At 40.9% G+C, this 24,791-nt stretch overlaps 1 protein-coding gene and 1 pseudogene across 1 annotated transcript in view; one reads left to right on the top strand and one right to left on the bottom strand.

Annotated features, from left to right (window-relative positions):
- The window catches only part of ANO4 (anoctamin 4), a 395,702-nt gene extending 379,216 nt beyond the window's left edge, over positions 1 to 16,486 (bottom strand). The window contains exon 1 of the mRNA XM_042947503.1: positions 16,450 to 16,486. The gene's annotated coding sequence lies outside the window, so the exon portion shown is untranslated. The remainder of the gene's footprint in view (positions 1 to 16,449) is intronic.
- Positions 976 to 12,058, top strand: LOC122224987 (annotated as a pseudogene).
- Positions 16,487 to 24,791: the final 8,305 nt, after the last annotated feature.

The following is a 24,791-nucleotide window of genomic DNA, read 5'->3' as shown; positions in this document are numbered from 1 at the left end:
TGAGGGAAGGATTTGAACAGGCACTCCACAGACCTAGGAAGAGATGCTCCATGTTATTAGTTACCACACAAATACAAAGTAAAAACCACACTAAGGTACCATTTCACACCCACCAGACCAGCAAAACGTACAAGCCAGACACTCTCAGGGGCTGGCAAGGATATGGAGCAATGAGGACACGCAGGGCTATTGTGGGGATTGAATGAGTTGACATGAGTGCAGGCACGCAGTAAACTGTGTGACTTAGCCATCAGTCATCATCATCACAGTTGTTGAAATTATGTACAGATGGTCAAAGTGTAAATGGCTATAACCAATTTGGAAACCAATTTGGAAACCAATTTGGAAACCAATTTGGAAAACAATTTGGTCTTTAATATAACCGAGCAGGTTTATACCCTATGGTCCAGCAATTCCACTCCTGGGTAGATCCCTAGAGAACCTCCTGCACCTGAACACATACAAAAGCAAATTCAGAAAATTCTTAATAGCCCCAAACTGGAATCACACAAGTGTCTGTAAATGGTGGAATAGAGATAGTAGGTATACTAATATAATGGAATACTACACAGGAGCAGATATGAAGGAACTACTCCTGTCCATAACACAGATGAATCTCCTCCAACTTACCTTCAGGTGGAAAAAGTCTAAAAAAAATATACTGTTTGCTCCAGTTTAAATAAAATTTAATAAAAACAAAACTATGTGTAATGATTGATGCTAGTTATACTTGAATTTTAAGAAATACAACTTTTTAAAAGTTTTTTTAAACTAAACTATGTATAGTTTAGGGATATGAATGTGTAATAAAACTATAAAATAAATCAAGAATATGAAAATTCCCAAATTTAGGAGAATGGTTACCTTTAATATGGGGGAGAGAAAAAAATAGGATAGGGGAGAGGCCACAAGAGCACTGAAAGGCAATATTGATGATCTTTTGTTTAAACCTCGTGGTGGAGCCCTTTCACGAAGATGGTGTCAAAGGCGAAGAAGGAAGCCCCTACCCCTGCCTAAGCCGAAGCCAAAGCAAAGGCTCTGAAGGCCAAGAAAGCAGTGCTGAAAAGCATCCACAGTCATAAAAAAAAAAAAAAAAAAAAGAGGAAGATCTGCATGTCACCTACATTCCGATGGCCCAAGACACTGCATCTCTGAAGGCAGCCCAGATATCCTCGAAAGAGTGCCCCCAGGAGAAACAAGCTTGACTACTATGCCATCATCAAGTTTCCCCGGACTACCGAGTCAGCCACAAAGAAAATAGAAGACAACAACACTTTTGTGTTCATTGTGTATGTGAAGGCCAACAAGCACCAGATCAAACAGGCTGTGAAGAAGCTCTAGGACATTGACCAAGTGGCCAAGGTCAACACTCTGATCGGGTCCGATGAAGAAAAGAAAGCATATGTTCGACTGGCTCCTGACTATGATGCTTTGGATGTTGCCAACAAAATTGGGATCATCTAAACTGAGTCCAGCTGGCTAAATCTAAGTTTTTTCAACGTAAAAAAAAATGATAATAAAAAAATAAGTAATTAAATAAACCTTGTGGTGGATAAACAGGTGTTTGAAACTGTGTCATCCTTTATCTTATGTACACTTTATATTTTATATCTCCTCAAAAATATTTTTAGGTCTACTCAACAATTAATATTTTTAAAAAAGAATTAAAGGAGAAGGAGAGATTACTTCTGACTGGGAGGAACTGGAAAAGTTGGTCATCATGGCCACCAGGATTCTTCTTTCTTATCAGCCTAACTGGTTGATGGCATGGCCTTGGAATTCTGCAGCTGTATCAGGCTCCAAGGTGGGGGAGGGGGGTGGCCACCAGGGATCTACAATCAATTAGAGGCATGTCCTGGTCACAGGTCTCAAAATGTCAATACCCCTGGAGGGTTTCTCACCCATGAATTGAGGTGTTCCTGGCCTAGAGTCACTCCATTATGCCACATGGTCTCCCTCAAATGCCATCTGTGTTTGACACTGAAAGAGATGCAGAGATTTGGGAGTGAAAGAACAGGGGTCAGGTAGAGAGCAAAGAATAGTACACATATTTAAAGAAAACCAAAGAGCATTTGGTTTTGGGCCAAAATGTTAGTTCTAATTTAACCCATTCCTTTTCAATAGAGTCCACGGTGGGGAGAGTATTACAGAGTAAATCATACTGTAAGATCACTTAAATTTGGCTCTAAAATGTGTATTTTTACACATTTACACATAAATGTATATCCATGGGGCACCTGGGTGGCTCAGTCGGTTAAGCATCTGACTCTTGATTTTGGCCTCAGATCACGATCCCAGAGTCCTGGGATGCAGCCCCACATTGGGCTCCATACTGAGTGTGGAGCCTGCTTAAGATTCTCTAGTGCTTGCTCTCTCTCTATTTGGATTCTGGACACCCATCAGCACCACTTCCCCTCCTGATGGTCTTAGTGCAGGCTCTGCGCTATGCCCAAGAAACAGAAAAAGTCCCTGACTCAAGGATCTTAGTATTGCACTAGCAACAGTTAAGTTAATGCAACGTCCACCCCTCTTTCCAAAGACAGAGCCTCTTACGCTGTTAACTCTGAGCTCTATAGATCTCCAGTGCCTTTTTATATCTCTATGCCATCACTCCTGCCAGGGCAAAGGAGTCAGATAGGAGCTCGCAGTTCTGGGCCACAAGTCCTCTTTCTCACCTCTTTCAACCCAAGAGCAGATCTGAAGACCTTACTTACACTTAAGGAAAGGGAATACAAGGGAACTGGCAGAAAGTACTTTATAAGACAACCAGAATCATCTTTTCCAAATGGACATAAATGTTTTTAGTTATTCTGCTTTGCCTATTCCGAAAAGGCTATAGGTGATTTTAAGATATAAATTATGGCTATTTAAAGTTCACTCATATAGTGAAAGAATCAAGATTCTAAAATCTTAAGCCAGTAATTTTTAAACTTTAATATGCCCAAGAATAACTAGCGTTCTGTATAAAATACAGATTATTAAGGCCCAAGGTCCAAGAAATCTACACCAGTAGGTGAGTTCCAGGATCCATATGAACAGCACTCCAGGTGATTCTGATGCCAATAGTCTAAGGAGAGCCCTTTTTTTAATATTTATTTTTGATAGAGTGTGAGCAGAGGAGGGGCATAGAGAGAGAGGAGTACAGAGGATCTGAAGCAGACTCCCCACTGACAGCAGCAAGCCCAATCCAATGCAGGGCTTGAATTGATGAACCCATGAGATCATGCCTTGAACCCAAGTCGGATGCTCAACCGACTGAGCCACTCAGGCTCCCCTAAGGTGAGCCCTCTTAAACAAAACTGACTTTGGCCAGAATATTCACTATAACTGAAAGCTGAGCTTTGAGTTTTCTGGTAGTCAAAGCAAAAAGGGGAAACATGGTGCATCATATAACCATCTCTATATTTACTCAGGGAGATAAACATTTTATAAATTCTAAAAGTAATATAACATGTGTTTTTATTACTATCTATGTAAGAAACTGAATTACTTAAAATATGTAAATACCAGCTCCTAAAATTTTGGATAATTTGGCTGAGAAAAAAAATCTATAAAAATAGTAGTCAATAAAATTCTAAGTTCATTTTACTCCTGGAAATAATATGTTAAGCCAATATCCTATAGCCATTATACTTCTGTCTCTGGCTCAGAAGGCTTCACAAGAGATGGCTTTCATGGTATGTAAGTTCAACAAATTTAATGGAGCCCTATCATAGCACTATGGGGTGGGAAACAAAGAGGTTCTATTAGACATGGGAATTAGAATGTATCATTCTAGAATGTACTTGTACTTTATTCCACAGAACAAAGATTTCCTAGGAGTAATCCACAATCCAGATGGCCTGCCCTTCTATGATAATTCCTTGTATTTGTATATCCCTTTAGAGTTCATACCAAGATTTCCCATATTCCTTTGAACACCACAATAACACTGTATATAAATTTCTAGGAGCCTCACATCACAAATTGGGAAACTAGGCTCAGAGATGCTAAGAGAGTTGCCCAGAGGACAATAGCTGAAAAGGGCAGAGGCAAGAATGAAATCCCAGGGTGTCTTCTTCCAACCTGGTGGGATGACCATACTAGAAACTCTCATTGTTATGGCATAACACCAAAGTAACAATTACATTTTTATTATCTTCATAAATATCCTGTTAATCTTTCTGCATTATTTGTCAAGAGGTCAGATCAATTGTAGGAACCAGCTAGATTACTAGCATTTTTCCTTTGTATAAAACTCACAGCTGCATACTTCTCAGGATATCCTTGCATCTTTGATGAGAAAGGTGAGATTGATAAGGAAGCATAGTTTTGTTATTAAATGAATGCCAGCCAAGAAAATTGATTTCAGAAGTTCTGTGAGAAAGCATGGATGTTCTGTGGGCTTAAAAATGACTGTATGAATAGGTTTCTCTATCTTGTATTTTGGTTGGTTGTTGGTTTCAACAGAGAAGCTATTTGTCACATTGTAAATAGCTACCTAAACAAATGGTTCCTCACACATTAGATGCCATCATAAGCACAGAGATTCAGAACACAACATTTTTAATATGTGCTAATTACTTAAGAGTCAAAGTCTGAGATTTTATAAAAACAGAGTTGTGCCATCAAAATTAATGCTACTCCCACCCACTCCCCCTGAAACATCTAAACATAATGTGAACTCAGTGTGGGGAAACTAAAAATTGAGGGAAACTACAGAATTTTAAGTTACAGAAACATCTATCTCCTGTCATTCAAAGATACTAGTAAAAACTAACTTAAAAGTACAGCATTTACTACTCAAAGCTGTAACAAACCAAACAAAGTAATTTGATTCAATGAATGCATTGAGGATCTATGATGCCCAGGCCCTGCGTTAAAAATACATGGAAAGGGGCGCCTGGGTGGTGCAGTCGGTTAAGCGTCCGACTTCAGCCAGGTCACGATCTCGCGGTCCATGAGTTCGAGCCCCGCGTCAGGCTCTGGGCTGATGGCTCGGAGCCTGGAGCCTGTTTCCGATTCTGTGTCTCCCTCTCTCTCTCTGCCCCTCCCCCGTTCATGCTCTGTCTCTCTCTGTCCCAAAAATAAATTAAAAACGTTGAAAAAAAAATTTAAAAAAAAAATACATGGAAAATGGAGCGCCTGGGTAGCTCAGTTGGTTGAGCATCCAACTTGAGCTCAGGTCATGATCTCACAGTTTGTGAGTCCAAGCCCCGCATCAAGACTTCGGATCCTTTGTCCTCCTCTCTCTGCCCCTCCCCTGCTTGCACATGCCCGTGTATGTGTGCTTGCTCTAAGATAACAAACGTTTTAAAAAATGTACTGAAAATACAGGAATAAAATGAAGTTCCTGATTGAGGGGCACTGCAAGACCCAGGAGAGGGATGGATATGTAAGCCCGTAAGTTAAAATGCAGCATGATGAGAGCTGAAATAAATGTAAAATGTACAAGGTCAGAGTCCTAACATTTTCCATGGGTTTCAAAGAATCTGTCATCTCCATAACCTTCATTCCACCCACCATGTGAAATATGTGTATTACAAAGCATTAAGAACTTGTCTCTTTTCCCTCTGGTTGGTTTTGACCTTATTTTCTGCTGAGCTAGTGGAGAGAAAGGCTCTTATTTAGTTAGTTAGTTAGTTAGTTAGTTAGTTATTTATTTATTTTGAGAGAGACAGAGAGATTGAGCAAGGGAGGGGCAGAGAGGAAGGGAGAGGGAGGGAGAGGGAGGGAGAGAGAGAATCCCAAGCAGGCTCCACACTGTCAGTGCAAACCCTGATGCAGGGCTGGAACTCACAAACTGAGATCGTGACCTGAACCAAAACCAAGAGTTGAACGCTTAACTGACTGAGCCACCCAGGAGCCCCTGGGAAGACTCTTAGGTGAGCACTGTGTGTACTAAGACTCATCTTCCATTGCTGTGATTCCACCTGGTCTCAAGCAGCATAGGTTCTGGAATTCCTCAAATCTTACCTGAATACCTCTTCCTACTATTTTGTTAAACAACTTTATTATATTAATTAACTCAAAATTCCAGCATAAAAATGGTACTCCTGGGCAGCGTAATATGCAATTCAGTGCAGCATTATCAGACCAGAACTTAGATGTAAGATCCTCTGGCAAATCTGTTGTAGAACTGATATTTAGAAACTTAGAGCCTGACTCAAAATCCAAACCTAGCAGTCCCCCTCCAGAGTCTACTTTGTGGTTTCATCCAGGATATCAATAAAATGTTTCATTCCTTCCATTGTTAGAAAAAGAAGGTTTTGCCACATTTTCATTCCTTTTCAGTACATCTAAGTAAATAAAGCGATTCGACATTTTTACTCACTTTAACTGATGTCTTTCTCAGGCAGCTTTCTCCTTGTAAATCCTAATAGCTGGAATGACCATATAATCAAGCAAGCAATACCATTAACTCACCTATAATCACCATGGCTGCTGGACTCACCTCTTGTCATCCTCAATAAGGGTGTGACCAATAGTATTAATTTTCACTTTATATATTACCAGCACTATTCCTTCCAGAACACATGCTTGATTGAACGATGCACTGAGGAAGCATATGAACAAAAATGGTCACCTGGTAATTAGCCCAGCTGTCCATGAGTATCAGGTGGCCTTCCATAGTTTAGAAGTAGTCTACAGCTAAACATATTAGGTCTCCTTAGAGGCCACTCTTACCCAAATATGGTCCCCGCCCTGTGTTTTCTCCTTGAGATGTTAACAGGTGGTCCTCAGTTTAGGAAAGAGGTAGTTACTAGGCCTTTTGTTTAGAACTCAGAAAGGAAGCTTGCCGTGTGACTAAAGAGTATGTATGCCTCTCATATGGTCAGGGTGAAACACCAATCCTGGCCCATGCTCAATAAATGTGGGGTAGACTGGTGAATGAATGGAAGAAGTGGGGTTATTATAAGTCATGGTAAAATTCAAGGCCAATTCACAAAAGCCCACATGACTAAAATAAAGCACTGAAACCCACGAACCGAGGATGAATCATGCTGGGTGCACCAGCAGTTGCTCCTGTACCAGGGCTGGAGGGGGCACAGGAGCCATCTGTTTAGAAAGGAAGAAAGACCAGAGAGGTCAGGAAACTCATTCAGAGTCACACAGCCAGGCTCCCAACTAGCACCCTGTATTAAGAGAGGAGCAGCAATTTGAGGGAAAACATGGTGTCATCAGGTAGGTATTAGCGGTTAGACTTGGACAGGCAACTACTTCCCATCTCGGTTCCTGGTGTCCATGGCTGCAAAATAAGGAGAACAACTCCAAATGCTGATGGTTGACGTCAATGTGATCAGTGTCATGAGTGCATGGAAGACACCTGACACAGAACCTGGTACACAATAGGTACCAAATAAATATTAGCAACTTATCTCCCACCTAAACATCACCAATGGCCTTCTTCAAAGCCCAAAGAAACTCTGCATTCCTTTGGGAACAAGATTTTGTGTCACGTAGGGACAGAGGCAATGGCAGAACAGTATAAAGAAATACGTGGCAATGACAAACCCCAAATTCAGAATAGCGGTTGCTTCTGGGAGGAAAGGAAAGGAACATGAGGGCTTCAAATGTACCAGCAATATTGAGGTCTTCAGATAAGTGGCAGGTGTGTTTCATATTTTAATGCATTTTCTCATGTCTGGAATATTTCATAATAAAGTATTTAAATAAAAGCAAGACAAAAATCCTTGAAGAAATGGCACATGGGACCACAAAGTCTTTATAAGGGGGCAGAAAAGGGAACACTTTGGGAATATGGGGCAGTGTCCCACGAGAGAGGTCCTGAAAAACGGCAGGATGCTGGGGTGGTCCCTGGGCAAATGAGCTCAAGAAAAGCACATCACAACTTTGACCTCCATCACAGTTTCATCTGGCCCTCCTAAGAAATGTACAGAGAGACAGAAAACATTGTTTATATTTACATTTCCTTTCAAGCGTCAGGTATGAAATGTAAGTGCCTTTTGTCCAGGGACAAAAGAAAAAAAACCCTAGCCACAGTGAAGTGGTCACATGTCCTCATCGAGTCAGCTCAGCCACACTGACCACAAACCTTAGGTAGGCTCTGCCCAGCCCCTCCTGGTAGCCCTAAAAGATGTGGGAAAGAGAAGAAGCAGGGGAGAAAAACAACTGAGCCAAGACAGAGGAATCCATTATGAACTCATTCTCTCCTCATTCTGGTCTCAGCCAAATTTTAAAAAGCTCTTAAATTAGTCTGTTCTTAATTTGACAAAGATATATGCATTTCACAAAGCAGGCAGTAGGTTCTCAAATACACAGAATGAAAGCAGTACCCCCACTGCATACAGATGCCCATGTTTGGAGAGACTGAGGACTAGTAAGACCCAGTGGAAAGAAGAGATCTGTTGTCCAAAGACTTAACATGCTCCAATGTCTCTGAGCAAAAACACCCTCGTTAAGAGGTGCCTGGGTGGCTCAATTGGTTAAGCATGCAACTTCAATTCAGGTCATGATATCACAGTACGTAGGTCCAAGCCCCACTTCGGGCTCAGTGCTGATAGCTCAGAGCCTGGAGCCTGCTTCAGATTCTGTTGTCTCTCTCTGCCCTTCACCTGCTCATGCTCTGTCTCTCTCTCAAAAATAAGTGAACATTAAAGAAAATTTTTAAAAAACACCCTCTTTAAGTTTCCCCATCCTCAAGAGAGTATACTAATATCTAACTATAGTAAGTTGAATAGTGCCCCCTAAAATATACGTTTACCTAGAACCTCAGAATGTGACCTTACTTGGAATAAAGGTCTTTGCAGATATGATGAAGGTAAGGATCTTGAGATGAACTCATCCTGGATTAGAATGGACCCTAAATCCAATGACAGCTGTCCTTATAAGAGATGGGGAAGGGGAAGACACACCCAGAGAAGGTCATTTGCAGCCAGAGACTGGAGTAATGCTGTCACAAACAAAGGGGAGTCACCAGAAGCTGGAAGAGGAAAGAAAAGTTCTTCCCTAGAGTTTCTGGACAGAGTCCAGTCCTACTGATATATTGATTTCAATTTTCCGGCCTCCAGAATTGTGAGAGAACAAATTTCTGTTATTTTATGCCATTAAGTTTGTGGCAATTTGTTGCAGCAATTCTAGGAAACTAATATATGCCTTATAGTGTCAATGTGAACATCAAAGAAGAGCATGCATGTGAAAGCACGTGGTGAACTACTTACAGGGATAGAAGTGGTAGCTGTCATGAGTCACAAAATTTAGAAGAGTAACTTATCTGTGAGGAAACAAATTCTTGACCTGCCCCTAAGGGCACATACCCTACAGCTCTCTCCAGATAGGACGGTTAGAATGCTGGCATCTGCCTCCTTGTCTTGCCAGCTCCAGACCCACTCGCTCCACTTGTATGGTGTGCCTTTGAGGAGGACTCAAGTGTCAGCTGGTAAAGAAGGGCCCATCTGCTCTCAGACACTGACCACATGGCAAGTATCCCACTCTGAGGTCACCATCTGCACTAACAACTCACCTCCAAGTACAGTTCAATGTCAACCTGCCTCTAATCCTGAATGAGCCAGGAACAAGGGCAAGTGACTCTGGGGCCAGGGTCTTTCCACAAACAGAGAAGTTCTGGGACATAGAATTTCAGAGCAGATGAACTCCAGGCTGAAAAAGGAAGGGTCCAAGGCAAAGCCCTCAACCATCAATCTCAGATCCATAAAAGCCTCATCTAGGACATTCCCAGGTATAATGTGATCTGAGGACTCTTGGGTGTTTTGTTATTTTCCTTTATACGAAAATCCATAGTCCTTGAGGGAGTGGAAAATAGATATGCACTGATTGAAGTACATGGACACTGCAAAAGAGCAAAAAAAAGTAAGATCCTAGATGGATAAAGACACACAGGGAAGGAAAAAGTGTGGCATAAACCGTAAAGAAAAAGGAATGGAAGAGAAAGGTGAGATGGTCCTCTTTGATGAATTTACGGTAATTTTCAACTTCACAATATGCTTGTATAAAAGCTGGTACTGTTCCCATTTCATAAATGAGAACAAAGAACAGGGGGCAGGTTAGCGATCTGTGTTCAGAGAATAGACATCTACTTATCAGGAATTAATGGAGTAGACTCGGTGGCCTTCAATGGCTTCTTTCAGTTCTGAAATTCACCTTCCTCACATGCAAAGTTTGCAGTGATCCCATCCTCCATAAGGTCAAGGTTCTTGGCATACCACACTCAAGGCCCTCACAATCAGGCTTACCTTCATAGCTAAACCAGGGGAAGAAGAGTATAGGAGTAATCAGAGATAAGATTGAAAACAGGCAGAGGCCCAATCATGAAGGGTTAAAGAGATTGAACTTTATTCTCTAGATGACTGGGAACCACAAAAGTTACAAATGGAGTGATATAACCAAAATCTGCACTTTAGAAAGATTAAGGCAACAGCCATGTGAGAATGGACTGGAGAGACTCCAAGGAAGACCAGGGACTAAATATGGTCCAGACAAAGGTAACAAGGTTTGGACCCAGGCAGGGAGAGTGGGGATGAGGAGGAGACAGACTCAGCAAGACTTACCACCTGAATGTGGGCAACAGGACAGAGCAAAGAACCTAGGATTAGTCTAGTTTTCTGGCTTAGACAACTGAGAGCATTCAACAAGATAGAAAATACAGAAAGGATGGATAAGAATTTGGGGCAAAAAGATGGTTTTTGATTAACCTGAGTTATGGTGCTGTGTGACATCTATATGGATGTGTCAAGAAAGAAGTCAGAAAGGGTCAGGTGAGAGATTTGAGCCTAAAATACAGACTTCAGATGAAATAGGAATTGTGGCTACAGACCAGGAAGGGCAAATGGAGTAAAAAAGGAGGCAAAGGGCAGACTCTTGGTGTAGACTGTCTTTTAAGGGACATACAGAGGAGAAGGTCTAGTGATGGACAGAGAAGTAGAACAGAACTCATGGCTAATGAGCTTTAAGGAGGAGATCTCCCAAGAGTTGAAATATCCCACAGAGAGAGGAGGAAAGATAAGTATGGGAAAGTATCTACTGGGTTTAACAATTAGGTGGTCACTGACGACCTGAGAATATATCCCATGCAGGGGTAAGGGGAGATGACAGGTACAGAGTTAAGTAATAAGAGGTTAAAAAAGAAAGGGGAGGGAGGAGAAGGAGTTCTATTTTCTCTTGGATGAAGTTTGGCTGGGACACTGGGCAGTAGCTAGAGGGGATTCAAGTTTTGAGTTCGGTTTTGCTTATTTTGTTGGGTTTTTTAAATTTATTTTTGTTATAGATTGAGAATTGAGTTTTGTCTCTTTGTTTATAAGATGTATAATGAATGAATGTATATTCTCACTGTAAAGAAGGGGAACTAAGAAAGTAAAGTACCTGAAAAGGCCAAAGGGACAGAACCCAGTATTATAAAGAGCAGCCACGAAACAAAGAAGGGGTGTGAGGAAAGGAGGTGATGAGAGAGGAGTGTATTCCAATGAATCATAACAATTTATGTAATAATGGTCTCTTCTAGAAGCTTCAGAGGGGTCAGGGACCCTACATTTTCATTTTACTTGACACAATGGCAGGTGCATAGGGGATGCTCAATAATTATTAGATGAATTAAGCACCAGAGTTATGGTCATGAAAATAGCAGTAATTAGGTGCCAGCCCTTTCTAAGAACTTCAAGTTGATTGACTTTCTGAATCCTTACAAAAACACAATGATGATGGTATTATCATCATCCCTACTTTATTTTTAAATATCCAGAGCAGGTAAGTAAGACCAAATTGAAAATTCAGATTTTTTTTTTTTGGCTACTATTCTGTTTTATTCAAATGGTGAAAATATTTCTAAGTAGTACAACTGAATTTACACAGCGATTTTTTTCCCCTCAAGATGCAAGACAGACTTAAAAAAAAGAAATCAAATGTTGGGTGGAGTGAAAAGAGGTATCACCTAACTGCTCTCCTGCCCCCTTGTTAAGTTTTGGGCCTCCTGGTCAATTCCTATTCCATCACTAAACCACATCATAAAATAATTTTCTTGCACAAATTAAAGTGACACCTTCAGTTTCATCCTGAATCTTCAACTCAAAAGGATTAGCTACAATAGCCTTTACTATGTTGAAAATTCAAAGCTATGAGTACAAACCATAACATTTCTTGAAAAAAAACCCATGAGGGGTGGTAAGGTCCTGAACAGTCTTGACAATGACTGTTTTGGGTTTCTGGATTTGCAAAGACAACAAAAGCAAAAACAAGTGGGACTACATCAAATTAAAAGCTTCTGCACAAAGAAAGCCATCAACAAAATGAAAAGGCAATCTACAGAATACATGTAACAAATTCTTATGTCATACACCTTAAACTAATGCAATGTTATACATCAATTATATCCCAATAAAACTGGGAGAGAAAAGCTAGCAGTACAGATGGATAATGTAAAATACCCAAAATCACTTAGATGGAACTTTCGAATCTTTGTGGTTGCATTTTATTTAGTAAGGAAATGGTATCTAAGGCTTCATAAAATGGTAACAGTAGTACTAATGACACTTGAAACCCTGACTTGGGATTAAGTGGGGAAAACTACCCTATTTCTTTTCATGCTGTGCCACTCAGACTCCTCTTAGCAAACTGCCATTCTAGGACCAAATGATCCTCTGATAAAAGAGTTATAGATTAAAATAATAAAAGATTTGTCCTCTGTCACACTTTCCCCAGAAAGGGGAAAATGGTTAAATGTTAAGGTTTCAAAAGACTTCTCTGCATAGGGAAGGGAGGTACATCAGCTGCAAAATCAGCAAATTTGAGAGCAGGCAAGAGCAAAGTGAGCGTTCAAACAGCCAAGAAAACAAATCATTGTGTTGAGCAGGTGCCAATAAACTGGGAAGAAATTTAAGGTTAGGTCTATTAATTGTAATTAGATGAAGATGATCAAGGACGCTTGTAATCCAAGTATTATGATTGTTATAAAGAGTTTTAAATTAAGGATTAGGGATACAGCCTTAGCTTAAGGACAGAACTAAGACTTTAATAACCAAACCATTTAATTTGACAAATACTGATCGACAATTATGTATTTCTTACTGTCCAAGGCATCGGGATTCAAATCAGACATTTTCCCCTCATGCATGGCTCGGGGTGAGGATATACACTCAACTAGAAGTCACTGTGGTTAACTGTCTGAATAGGGCACTATGGGAAAATAGAGGAAGGAGCATGGGGTAGCCCTCACAGAGAAGTGGTATTTGATCCAGATTTTAAATTTTATCAGGGAGAAAAGAAGGAAGAACAGGGCACTCCAGGTAAGAGTTCAGCATAAAAAGGCGGGAAGACATTACAGTACACCAGCAGGGCTGGAACACAGGATCTTTGGCGGCAACACAGCCAAGAAGATAGGCCAGGCAAGAGCATGAGAGTCTTAAACCCCATACTCTAAAGTTCAGACTCAAATTATCGGTGGTCCCTGACCGTCGATACCTTGCATTTTTTAAATTTATTGTTACAATAAATTTATCATTAGAAACATTTAGTATATTCATAATTTTGTGCAACCATACTATCCAGTTCCAGAACTCTCAGCCTTCCAAAAGGAAACCCTATATACATTAAGGAATCACTCCTCATTTTCCCCTTCCCCGCAGTCCCTGACAACCACTAATCGTCTTTTTGTCCCTATATATTTGCCTATTCTGAATATTTCACATAAATGGCATCATAAAATATATGGCCTCTTGTGTTCAGCTGCTTTTGTTTTTAGCACAATGTTTTCAAGGCTCATCTATGTTGTAGCATATATCAGTACTTAATTATTTTTTATGGCTGAATAATGTTCCATTGTATGAGTATACCATATTTTGCTTATCCATCAGTAAATTGACATTTGGACTGTTTACACCTTTTGGCTGTTGTGAATATTTTGCTGTGAGCATTGGTGTACAAGTTTTTGTTTGAACACCAGTTTTCAATTTTGGATATGTACCTAGGAGTGGAATTGCTGGGTTATATGATAATTCCATGTTCCACTTACTGTAGAAATACCAAATCTGGGGCGCCTGGGTGGCTCAGTCGGTTAAGCGTCCGACTTCGGCTCAGGTCATGATCTCGCGGTTCGTGAGTTCAAGCCCCGCGTCAGGCTCTGTGCTGACAGCTCAGAGCCTGGAGCCTGTTTCAGATTCTGTGTCTCCCTCTCTCTCTCTGACCCTCCCCCATTCATGCTCTGTCTCTCTCTGTCTCAAAAATAAATAAACGTTAAAAAAAAATTAAAAAAAAAAAAAAAGAAATACCAAATCCACTGATGGTTTTCAAGTCAAGTAATGGAATGTTGGGATCAATGTTTTAGCCAATGATAACCAGTAGCTGGGGAAAGAGAACAGATTGAGAAGAGAGTCAAGGCCAGGAGGCCATCCAGGAGGCTACTGTCCCAGTCAAGAGAGAGCTTCAATCCATGGCAAGGAAAGTGACAAGAGTGAAGAGAAAAGGGTAGATTTGAGGTACATTTCTGAGGCAGAATGAGCAAGAATTAATTAATGAACAATATGGGAAAGAATGGAAGAAGTTTTGTTCATAGTGCTATGTCAGATCATGGACTATGTGTTGACAATTCACCTCCCTGGACTGATGCTGTGCTTCAAAGAGGAGTCCTGTCTTAGTGACTCCTACATCCCTGGTGCTTAACAGGGAACCTGGTCCATAAGTGATCCAAGAACAATATTGTGTCTGATTGAATAATGATGCCTGCATTATTATTCATGAAAGAACAACTGGCAGATCATGACTGTAAATGAGGGGTTAAAGAGGACTTTTTACTCTTTGAGAAACAGGATGGAGAGTGATGAATTTTGTTGAAACAGGAAGTGGTTTAGACAGGTGTTTGTGGAAACATGAAGGTAAAGATGTCCAGTAGACAGCAAGAAATTCAGAATGAAGTCTCAGGAAAAATTGGAGACAAAAGACAGTATTTCGACATACACTATTGGCAGCTTTACTCATTAGAATCTCTCATTGAGATATTTAATTTCATAAATCAGCTCAAAATACCATAATACAATAGCATAAATATCTTCCTAGGAAGAACTGGGGAAAATGAGCAAAAACAGTGGTGTGCATTGTAGATTAATCTCAGTTATGCCCACAGCTAGGACTCAGCCCCAGGCACATTTCATGTTGGCAGAACATGCAATCTTCAAGCATCTACTTTCTTAAGGTGGCACTGGAAAGGAGGAGCTTCTACAAGGAAGTTTAGGTAAAAGGAGGACAAAATAACCAGGGTATGAGGAGGATAGCATGGTGTCTCTCTCAAATATCGCTAGCTCAGCCCCATGGACTCAGATCTAAGACCTACTTGAGAAAAAAAGCCTCCTTTGAGTCAAGGAAACAATGTGTGTGAGATAAACTGTGATAAATGGTGTCATTGGCTCTAATTCTTTACCCTTCCCTAAGTCCACATCCTTTTGCTATGTAACTTTGCAGTGCCTCCCAATGACAGACATTCTGCCCCATCCTTAACTGGGCTCAGCCATTTAGCATGGTTTGGTCAATGGGATATGAGCAAGTATGTTGCCAGCATAAGCTTGCCTGCAAAGCTTTCTCTTGCATGACTGCATTCCAGGGCTAACCTACTGGAGGATAAACTACTTGAGGAGCAGAACAGAATCATCCAGCTGATCCAGCTCAGGCCAGCCTGGATCAGCCAATAGCCCTTCAAGACACTGAATGAGGCCCACCCAGATCAACCGAGCCACCTAATCCCAGATGCACAAGTAAATGCTTAGCATCATATGCCACTGAAGTTTTACAGTTGCTTGATATACAGTTGCTGTATATACAGATATACAGTTGCTTGATATACATTACCATACATGGTAATGGTCAACTGAAACAAGATTCTTTGCCACAGTTCTTTGTTGACTCAACACTGTTGGAAACTTTCAGGGAACATAGAGCCCCTCTGAGGCATCCAGCTTTGAGACAGTCCCCTTGCCACAGGCATCATACAGGATTGAAGGTACATTATTAACCAGTCTTCAGAAAGAAATAATTTCTTTGTACAATAGACCTCACACATACCCCAGAAAAAAAATTTCCTACACTCCCTATATTGTTTCAGAAGGATTCAAGATAATAATGTTGTTCAATGTAGAAGTTGTAGCTCATTAGTAGGCAATAACATCACTTTCATGGATATTGATGAGCACTTTTTGGGGGACGAATGGAATGAAAAACACCTGAGCTTATGACAAATAATAAGGCTAAGTATTTTCTGTAACATTTTTCACGGGAGATGGGGGGAGGGGGAGATCACAGTACAAGAGTATTTCTCACTTTAGGGAAGAGTCAAAAAAAAAAAAAAGCCACAAGTTCAAAGAAAGTAGCTGAATAGCATTTTACAACCCATCAAACTCTACATCCAAGCACACCCCAGAAGAAGTGAGGAGCCAGGTAAGAGAAGAAAGAAAAGGGGCACCTGGGTGGCTCAGTTGGTTAAGTGTCAGACTTCAGCTCAGATCATGATCTCACCCTTGGTGAGTTCAGCCACGCATCCGCTCTGCGCTGACAGCTCAGAGCCTGGAGCCCACTTCAGATTGTCTCCCTCTCTCTGCCCTCCTCCTGCTCACACACTCTGTGTGTCTCTGTCAAATATAAATAAACATTTTTAAAATTTTTAAAAAGAGAGAAGAGAAGGAACCAATGGGCCAGAGTAATTAAGAGCAGCTTTCACTCACGTTTTAGGATTTTAAACACTTTTGTCTACCGTACCTCATTTGAGTCTCAAAAGAGCACCGTTGCACAGATGGAGTCAAGGCTCAAAGAGGTCAAGCCCTTCGTGGGAAGGTAGGTCATACGTGACAGCGTGGGAGAGAAGCCAGGTCTTTGGTCTCCATATTCCCGCTATAATCTCCACCAGTTCCAACGCATCCTGGAGATGGCGCTCAACCTGCTGCCACAGAGACTGCACCCGTTTCCAAAATCTAAAGTAAACACCCTCTTGATAGACTTCCTAGTAAGGTTTCGGTTTTGTTTGTTTGGGGCCAGTAGGCGCAGCACCCACTGCAGAAGCTGGGATCCAACTGCGCCGCCAGGTGGCCGGGCTCGCCCTCGGTGGCCCTCCAGGGTGCGCTGCGCTCGGGCGCCCGCCTCCGCCGCCGCCGCCGCCGCCTCCGCCTCCCCCGCGGAGCCCTCGGCGCCGCCCACGCCACGCTTCCCCGCAGCCAGCCCGCCGCAGCCACCACCGAGTCCCCGAGCCCCCGATGTCGCCCACGCTGCTTGAACACGGGCTAGCGCTGCGCTGCACCCGGCCAGCACCGCCCGCGAGAAATCCCTAATTAGTGTTTTTTTTTTTTCTTTCACTGAGCTAACCAAATGTTATTTGTGTGATTCTTTAATATCTGTTGCATCCACTAGCCTGTATCACTATCATTCCATAAAGAAAGGGGCCCTATCTGGGTTCAGCACAGTATACCCAGCACCTGATGCAGTGCTTGGCACGTGGTAGGCACTCGATGAACAACTGTTGAATAAATGAATATGAATCACTGCTTCTGATGAGAAAAGAACAGCCAACTCTCCCAGTCTCCAATTACAACCTTAAGTCAGCTGAGTCATTTTCCCGAAAAAGACAAAAACTGTACAAAGTTTCCAAACATATACCCTCATAACAAGGTGAACTCATAACAAAGTGAATCTGAATCCAGGTGCTCAGAAAACCTGCCCAGATGCTCGACGTCTTTAAACACAGAACTGAGCCCTGACCCCTCTACCTGGGTCTTGGCTTTTAAAATGATTTACAAGTCTCCCTGTGTCCACAAACTTGCTGGATGAACTCTGATGAGCCATATCTCAAAACTCCTAACCGACTTCAACTCAGCACTCAAACAAGTAGCCAGTTATCTCCTCCCCTTCCCCACCAAGGTCTGAGGAGACTTACCCTTCCCGGGGCTTGAGAGTTCCAGGGTTCCTCCACCTCGCCTTCCCATTTATATCCTCTTCCCAACTTCATTTCAACTAGCCAACGTGGTGGATGCTAGCCTACGCCATGTCACTCTCCCAGCTGCTGCCAGTGTTAGTGCTATATGGCTCTCAGCTGTGTCTCTCTCTGGGCCTTGCCCTCAAAGAGAATTTCTCCAGGTCATTCCCCGCCTTCCCTGTAGCAGGTTACATTCAGGCCATGATGGGAGGCTCCAAAAACCCCATGGTGGGACAATTTGGAAGGGACATCCCAGTTCTGCATTTCCCTTTTGTGATGGCCTGAGGCTGTTGTACATCGTCACAGCCCAGATCCTCTCTCTGCCTAATCCTCCACCTTTCCATCACCCCCCCCTTCCCCCACCAACCACATACACACATACACATTGATCCCAAGGGCTCTCCCCAATAAACTTCTTACATGAACATCTCTGGCTCAGAATCTATTTCCCAGGGAACCCAAATCAAGATAACTAAGCTCCCTCCCAAGTCAATACCATGGTTGTTGGGTTTTTTGTTTGATTGTTAGTATCTAAACAATGTATATGAAAAAATTAGAACATTTATACCTCAGAGGTATAAATAATAATTTTCCCATCACAAGCAGACCTTCCACTTACAGCTGGTGGTAAAGCAAATGTTTTTGCAGAGTGCTCTTTTGGGAACTCAGAAGCATGTTTTCATCAAAACAATACTGCCAACGATCTTTAAGATCACTTTCCTCCATAGTATCCGCCTGCTGTAACCATACATTCTTTGGTATAATATTGTTATGTGCATCTCACACTACATTCCAAGCTCCACAACCACCACACAGGAACTTGTTAGAAATGCAGAATCTCATGCCACACACACCCCTCCTAAATGAGGATCTGCAGTTTAACAAGATCTCTAGGTGATTTTTATTCACATTAAAGTTTAAAAACCACTGGTCTAAACCATAAAGCTTCATCATATTTTGACCTTATGGAAATACTTGGGATCTCCACTCACTCACATACCACATCCATTAATCACAAGTCCCACTGAAGCTATCTCTAAAATGTCCATCACACCCACTCCTTTTGAACTATATTTCTCAATTTCAGTCAAGCCCTCTTATCTCTTGAGGACCACACTTTGAGTAGCAAGAGTTTAGATAACTAGATGAATGGATGACTTTATTCAAGTATCTGAATGCCTTTGATTCTAAAATAGATCATTCTTTATATTAGATTTAATACAGCTTTAAATCAAGCTTTTCAATTTCTTGTATCAGAAATCCTCCAGTAACTTCAGAGCTGCATCATTTAATTGGCTTTGTCCTCATGTGCCATTAATCATTCCCTGATTCACTGGTGTCTTCAATCTTCTAAAGCTAAATAACCACCACACGCAGAGAAGGAATTAACAGGATTGTGCTAGAACCACAAATTAAATGATGGATATGGCCTTGAATTCTGAAAAGAACAATATAGCCAAATTTAAGAGAACGAAGGGAAATTAGGAAACTTGAAGGAAGTTCAGTGATTTATTTATCTTAGCCAATTCTCTTGTCAAATGAACATTTCCGATGATCCTCTGTGTTCTAAAGTGCAGGTGGTCCCCAAATGATGTCAGTTTTTCTCGGAGAAGTGGCATATATGTGGTGGTTAAGGTTCTGGACCTGACCACAAATTTCAATTAACTCATGGAATGCCAAAAACAAACAAAAAACAAACAAACAAAAACCCTGGAAATACCAGAGTAATAGCCCAGGAGAACCCAACTACCACATGCAAGAGTATCTCTGTGGATAATGCATTCTGTACTCAACCTTGAATATGAAGGATACAGCTACTCCCAGCTGCCCTGGAATCTGTACACTGCCACTGCCTAAAACACTGGTCCCTCACCTAAACAACCTCTACTCAAATGGCTGCTCTTTTTCTGTGACATCCTCTATCCAGCCAGTATTCACATCACCTTCCAAAAGGCCAGAACAAGTGATTTTACTTGTTATAACTACCCAACTTAAGTAGGTTAACCATCAGACCCACATTTCATATAAACCTTACCAGGAAATTTTTTCCATAGCTTAAGATTAAAGTTAAAACACTTCTTCAGGGACAGTTTAAAAGGAAAGACTGTTAAGGCAGAGAGAGAAGCAGGTAGGTTCCCATTCCACTAAAAAAGATTCATATGGTGGGGAGCCTGGTGGCTCAGTCAGTCAGATGAGTATCCGTTTCTTGATTTCAGCTCAAATCATCATTCCAGAGTCATGGAATGGAGCCCCACATCTGTGCTGGGCTCTGTGCTGGGCCTGGAGCCTGCTTAAGATTCTGTCTCTCTCCCTCTGCTACTCTCCCCCACTTGCATGCTCTCTCGCTCTCTCTCTCTAAAATAAAAAAAAAACCATATAAGATATTCAATTAAAGCCAGAGATGGCAGAAAAAGGGAGAAAAAAGAAACAATGAACAAATGCAATGACTAGAAAGCAGCTATAAACTGGTAGATATTAATCCAACTATATCAATAATCATTTTAAATGTGAATGGTCTAATATATCACTTAAAAGACAGATTGTCAGAATGGATAAAAACATAAGACCCAACTCTATGTTGTGCACGAGAAATCCTCTTTCTTTCCTTCTTTTGTTCTTTCCTTTCTTTTGACCTCCTTCACCTTTTCAAAATATAATAGCTTAGAAACTGGTGTCTAATCTATATTGTCCTGTTTTTTGTAGATGTCCTCCCATTACTCTGTACCATGAATTGAGCTGGGCTAACACTCAAGCAGACATTTTGGCTTTAGACTGACTGGGCACACAGTATGCAAGCAGGGGCAGGCCAGTGAGCATTTCTGGGCATCTCTAAAAGGGAGACCACTGATGTCCCAGCTGGGTCAGATTACTCTCATGGTCATACCAGTAGCTCAAGTTGCAGGGTCACTTTTTGTGGCACCTTACCTCTGAAATTTAGAACTCCCCTGTTTCCTTCAGCATCAATTCTGAATGTATCTGGTCACAATTTGTTGAAAGAAATTAAATTCATGCCATTAAATAGAGAGCTCTTCTAAAGTACTCTATATCTTCAGGCAAATCCTTGGCATCACCATAGTTTGTCATATCTCAAGTTTTCAGAGCTCACACATACAGAAGCACTGGTAAGCCTCACGAGGTCACTGGGAAAGGCAAGAGAACACCTTCCATCCTATAGCAAGACATAGTGCTGTGCTTAGATTATAGGTACACAGGTAAAAGCAAGACTCTTGGGAAATGATCACCAATCTGAAACAGAAAATAGTCATTTCACATCTTCCTTTCCTTTCACAAATGAGGAACATATTTAAAATCCATAAGGAGTGTTTGGAATTCATTAAGAATCTCTTTCTAAGACCCAACTCTACCAGGAGACCACTAGGGGGAAAGTGGCATAACATAAGAGGGGAAGAAGAAGGCCACAACACACAAGGAATGAGTTCTTGCTTATTCCCGTGTGTGAAGGGAGATTACCAATGGTCTTGGACAAAAATGGAAAAGTTCTGATTTATGACATAATCTCAGAGGACTGCAAACTGGGAGCCAGTAGGCAAGTACAAAGGTGTCACCTTAAACTTGGGGGTAAATCTCCCTCTTTGGAAGGAAATCCCCTCCATGCTTCTGACTAGGATACAGTTCGCAAAAGGCTCTTGTTAAATATAAGCTAAAAGTCATTATAGCCTACAAACACATTCTCAACAATTAGGTTATCAGAATACTCCTACTAAGCAGAACTCCAGAGAACAGGACCAGATTAATTGGTGTAAATCAGTGGTTCTTAACTGGGGGCAATTTTGCACCCTCCATCCTGGGACATTTGGCAACGTTTGGAGATATTTTTGGTTATCACAACTAGCAGCCATTTTGAGTAGAGGCCAGCGATGCTGCTAAACATCTACAGTGCACAGGACAGCCCCACAGCAAAGAATTACTCAACTCTAAAATGTCGATAATGCCAAGGGTGAAAAACTGATATAAAGGAACAAAAAGAGAAAAGGTCTAGGTTTGGCATGAGATAAGATTTAGGAATAGTTAAAAGACACAAAGAAATATGGAAAAGGGAAAATCAAAAATGCCAAAGGCATACTTTATCAAGGATAGGCCCAGAGAGAGCAGAGAGAACAGAGCCCTGGAAATGCCACAAAGGCAGGGCCCACTGCTAGGACAAGGTGTAACACACAGGAAGAGAAACTCCAAGGAGGAAAGTAGCATTAAGAATTAGTGGTGAACATGAAACAATGAGTTCGGGACCATGTCACATGCACTGCAGGATGCTTAGCAGCATTCCTGGCCTCTACCCACTGGATGTCTGCCATACCTCCTGCCCTCTTGTGTCAACCAAAAATATCTCCTAAAATTGCCAAATGTCCACCATGAGGTAAAATCATTTTTGGTTAAAAACTATTCAAGAGGTTCTAGAGGTATCTTTTGGAATTACAAAAACACAAATATATATACACACATATATATAATATATATATATATGTATGTATATACATACATATATATGTATGTATATATATATATATATATATATATATATACACACACACACACATACATATATATACATATATATGTATGTATATGTGTATATATGCATTTTCCCCTTATTTCTTTCATCTTAGTCCTTTCTTCTAGGTTGTTTCCTTCTTTTCCAAAATAGACTTTTCAGTCATTATTTCAGTAGGTGTGCACTGGGTACACTTTCCTAATCTTTTCCCAAAAATGTTCTTATGCTGACCTCCTTCTTCAATAATCACTTAACTGGACTTAGAATTCTGAACTGACTGTTATTTCCTTCATCACTTTTAAGATACCAATCCACTGTCTTCTGGCCGTTATCATTATTATTGGAAAGTTTATCCTCAGTTTATTTCTCATTTGCAGGAAATCTGTTTTTTTCCCTTAGAATTCTAATATTTTTCTCTTTGTGTTTTGCTGACTCACCATGATATGTTTATAATATGTGGATTTAGTTTCACTTATTCTGCTTGGCACTCATTGTGTTTCTTGAATCAAAAGATTTGTGTCTCTCATCAATTCTGGAAAATTCTCATTTTTTTTTAATATTCTATCTCTCTCCATTCTTTCTATTCTCTTAATCCAAAACAGGATTTCTATTAATTTTATATTGGACTTTCTCATTCTGTCTTCTATATTTCAACCTCCCCTTTCTTGTTTTTCCTACCTCCTATCTCTTTATCCTGCACTTGGGGGTAATTGCTTCAGCTCTATCTTCTAGGCCTAATTCTCTCTTCAACTGTCTAATCTGCAGTTTAAATGGTCATAGAAAATATACTAACTACATTTCAGGCTCTACACTGACCAAACAAATACATAATTAAGACACTAATTCTCAATTCAAGAACTTTACATATAGTTGGCCAGCCATACATGAAAAGAAAACTATTTTGCAGTCTAACAAGAGCAGAATTCAAGATGTCAATAGGAATTGCCAATGGAAATGGAAAGAATAATTAAATATGCTTAGGGGAAAAGGAAAAGAACTCACAGAGGAAGTCACCTCTTAGGTAGGTTTGAAGAAAAAAAATTCTAGGAAAGTGTAAGGAAGGGTATCCACTCAGATGGCACAGCATGTGCAAAATCAGGATCTTAATGGAACAGTAAAGAATTATGTATAACTACTGTGTGGATACATCTGAAGACAGTGGTGACATGTTAGGGGGTCAGTTAAAGCCAGTTAGGAAGGCCCTCAAGTACCATATATGAAGCGTTTAGACTTTATTCTGTTGCCAATGGGGAGGCAACAGAGGTTTTCATGGGTGGCAGGGGAGGGTAGTAATAGAGGGAGGGAGGAAGACAGGAAGACAGAAAGAGAGACAGATAAATTTGGAAAAGTGAACCTTGTGGACATGGAAGAATTAAGATGTAGGGAGGCTGGTATAAGACTGCTGTACTAGGGGCGCCTGGGTGGCTCAGTCGGTTGAGCGTCCGACTTCGGCTCAGGTCACGATCTCGCAGTCCGTGAGTTCGAGCCCCGCGTCAGGCTCTGTGCTGAGTGCTCAGAGCCTGGAGCCTGTTTCAGATTCTGTGTCTCCCTCTCTCTGACCCTCCCCCGTTCGTGCTCTGTCTCTCTCTGTCTCAAAAATAAATAAACGTTAAAAAAAAAAAATTAAAAAAAAAAAAAAAAAAAAAAAAAAAAAAAAAAGACTGCTGTACTAGTCTAGGTAGAGATGAGGAGAGTTTGAGCTGAGATAGTATTAATAGGGATGATGAGGATGTTCTAGATTAGGGATATATCTAAGGTAAACATAATGAATGTGTTAACCAGCTGGCTGCGAAGGCCGATAGCCAACACAGTGTTGAGCATGAGGACACTGACTTTTTGGCTTGGGAGTCTGGACAGACTGTGACACCATTAAACAGAGTAAGAAATTCAATTCAGAGAGCTATCAGAAGAAAGTTCCTTTTGTAGCGTGTAGTTTTTAGATGTCTGGGATATATCCAGGCTGAAAGCTCTGGAAGGCAGTTGTAAATACATCTTTAAAGCCTGGCAGGGAAATCAGACATGGCAATGGCACTTTGGAGTCATGAGCACGCAGCTAGGATATGAATACAATGGGAGAAAGTGACTGCGAGTCAGCTGATGCCAGGGAATGACCAAAAATGTAAGTCATGTGCTGGTGGTAAAGAAAATTGTAAAGCTTGATCATCAAAAACGGGTATCAAACCTACATTGAATATCTGAGACAGAACCAGTTTCCAGACTTTCCTCCTATGGTTCTCCCCAATTGATCTTCTTTTAATTGAGGAAATAATTTAATAACATCTTTTGTACTCAATGTATTTTTACTAATATATTTTAATGTTACATTTTTTTGGAATAGCATATTTTAATACTCTATTATTTGTACCTTAATAGTATATTAATAAA

The sequence above is a fragment of the Panthera leo genome, chromosome B4 (genome assembly GCF_018350215.1).
Source record: "Panthera leo isolate Ple1 chromosome B4, P.leo_Ple1_pat1.1, whole genome shotgun sequence".
Lineage (NCBI taxonomy): Eukaryota > Metazoa > Chordata > Mammalia > Carnivora > Felidae > Panthera > Panthera leo.
This window is presented reverse-complemented; position numbering and strand designations above follow the sequence as displayed.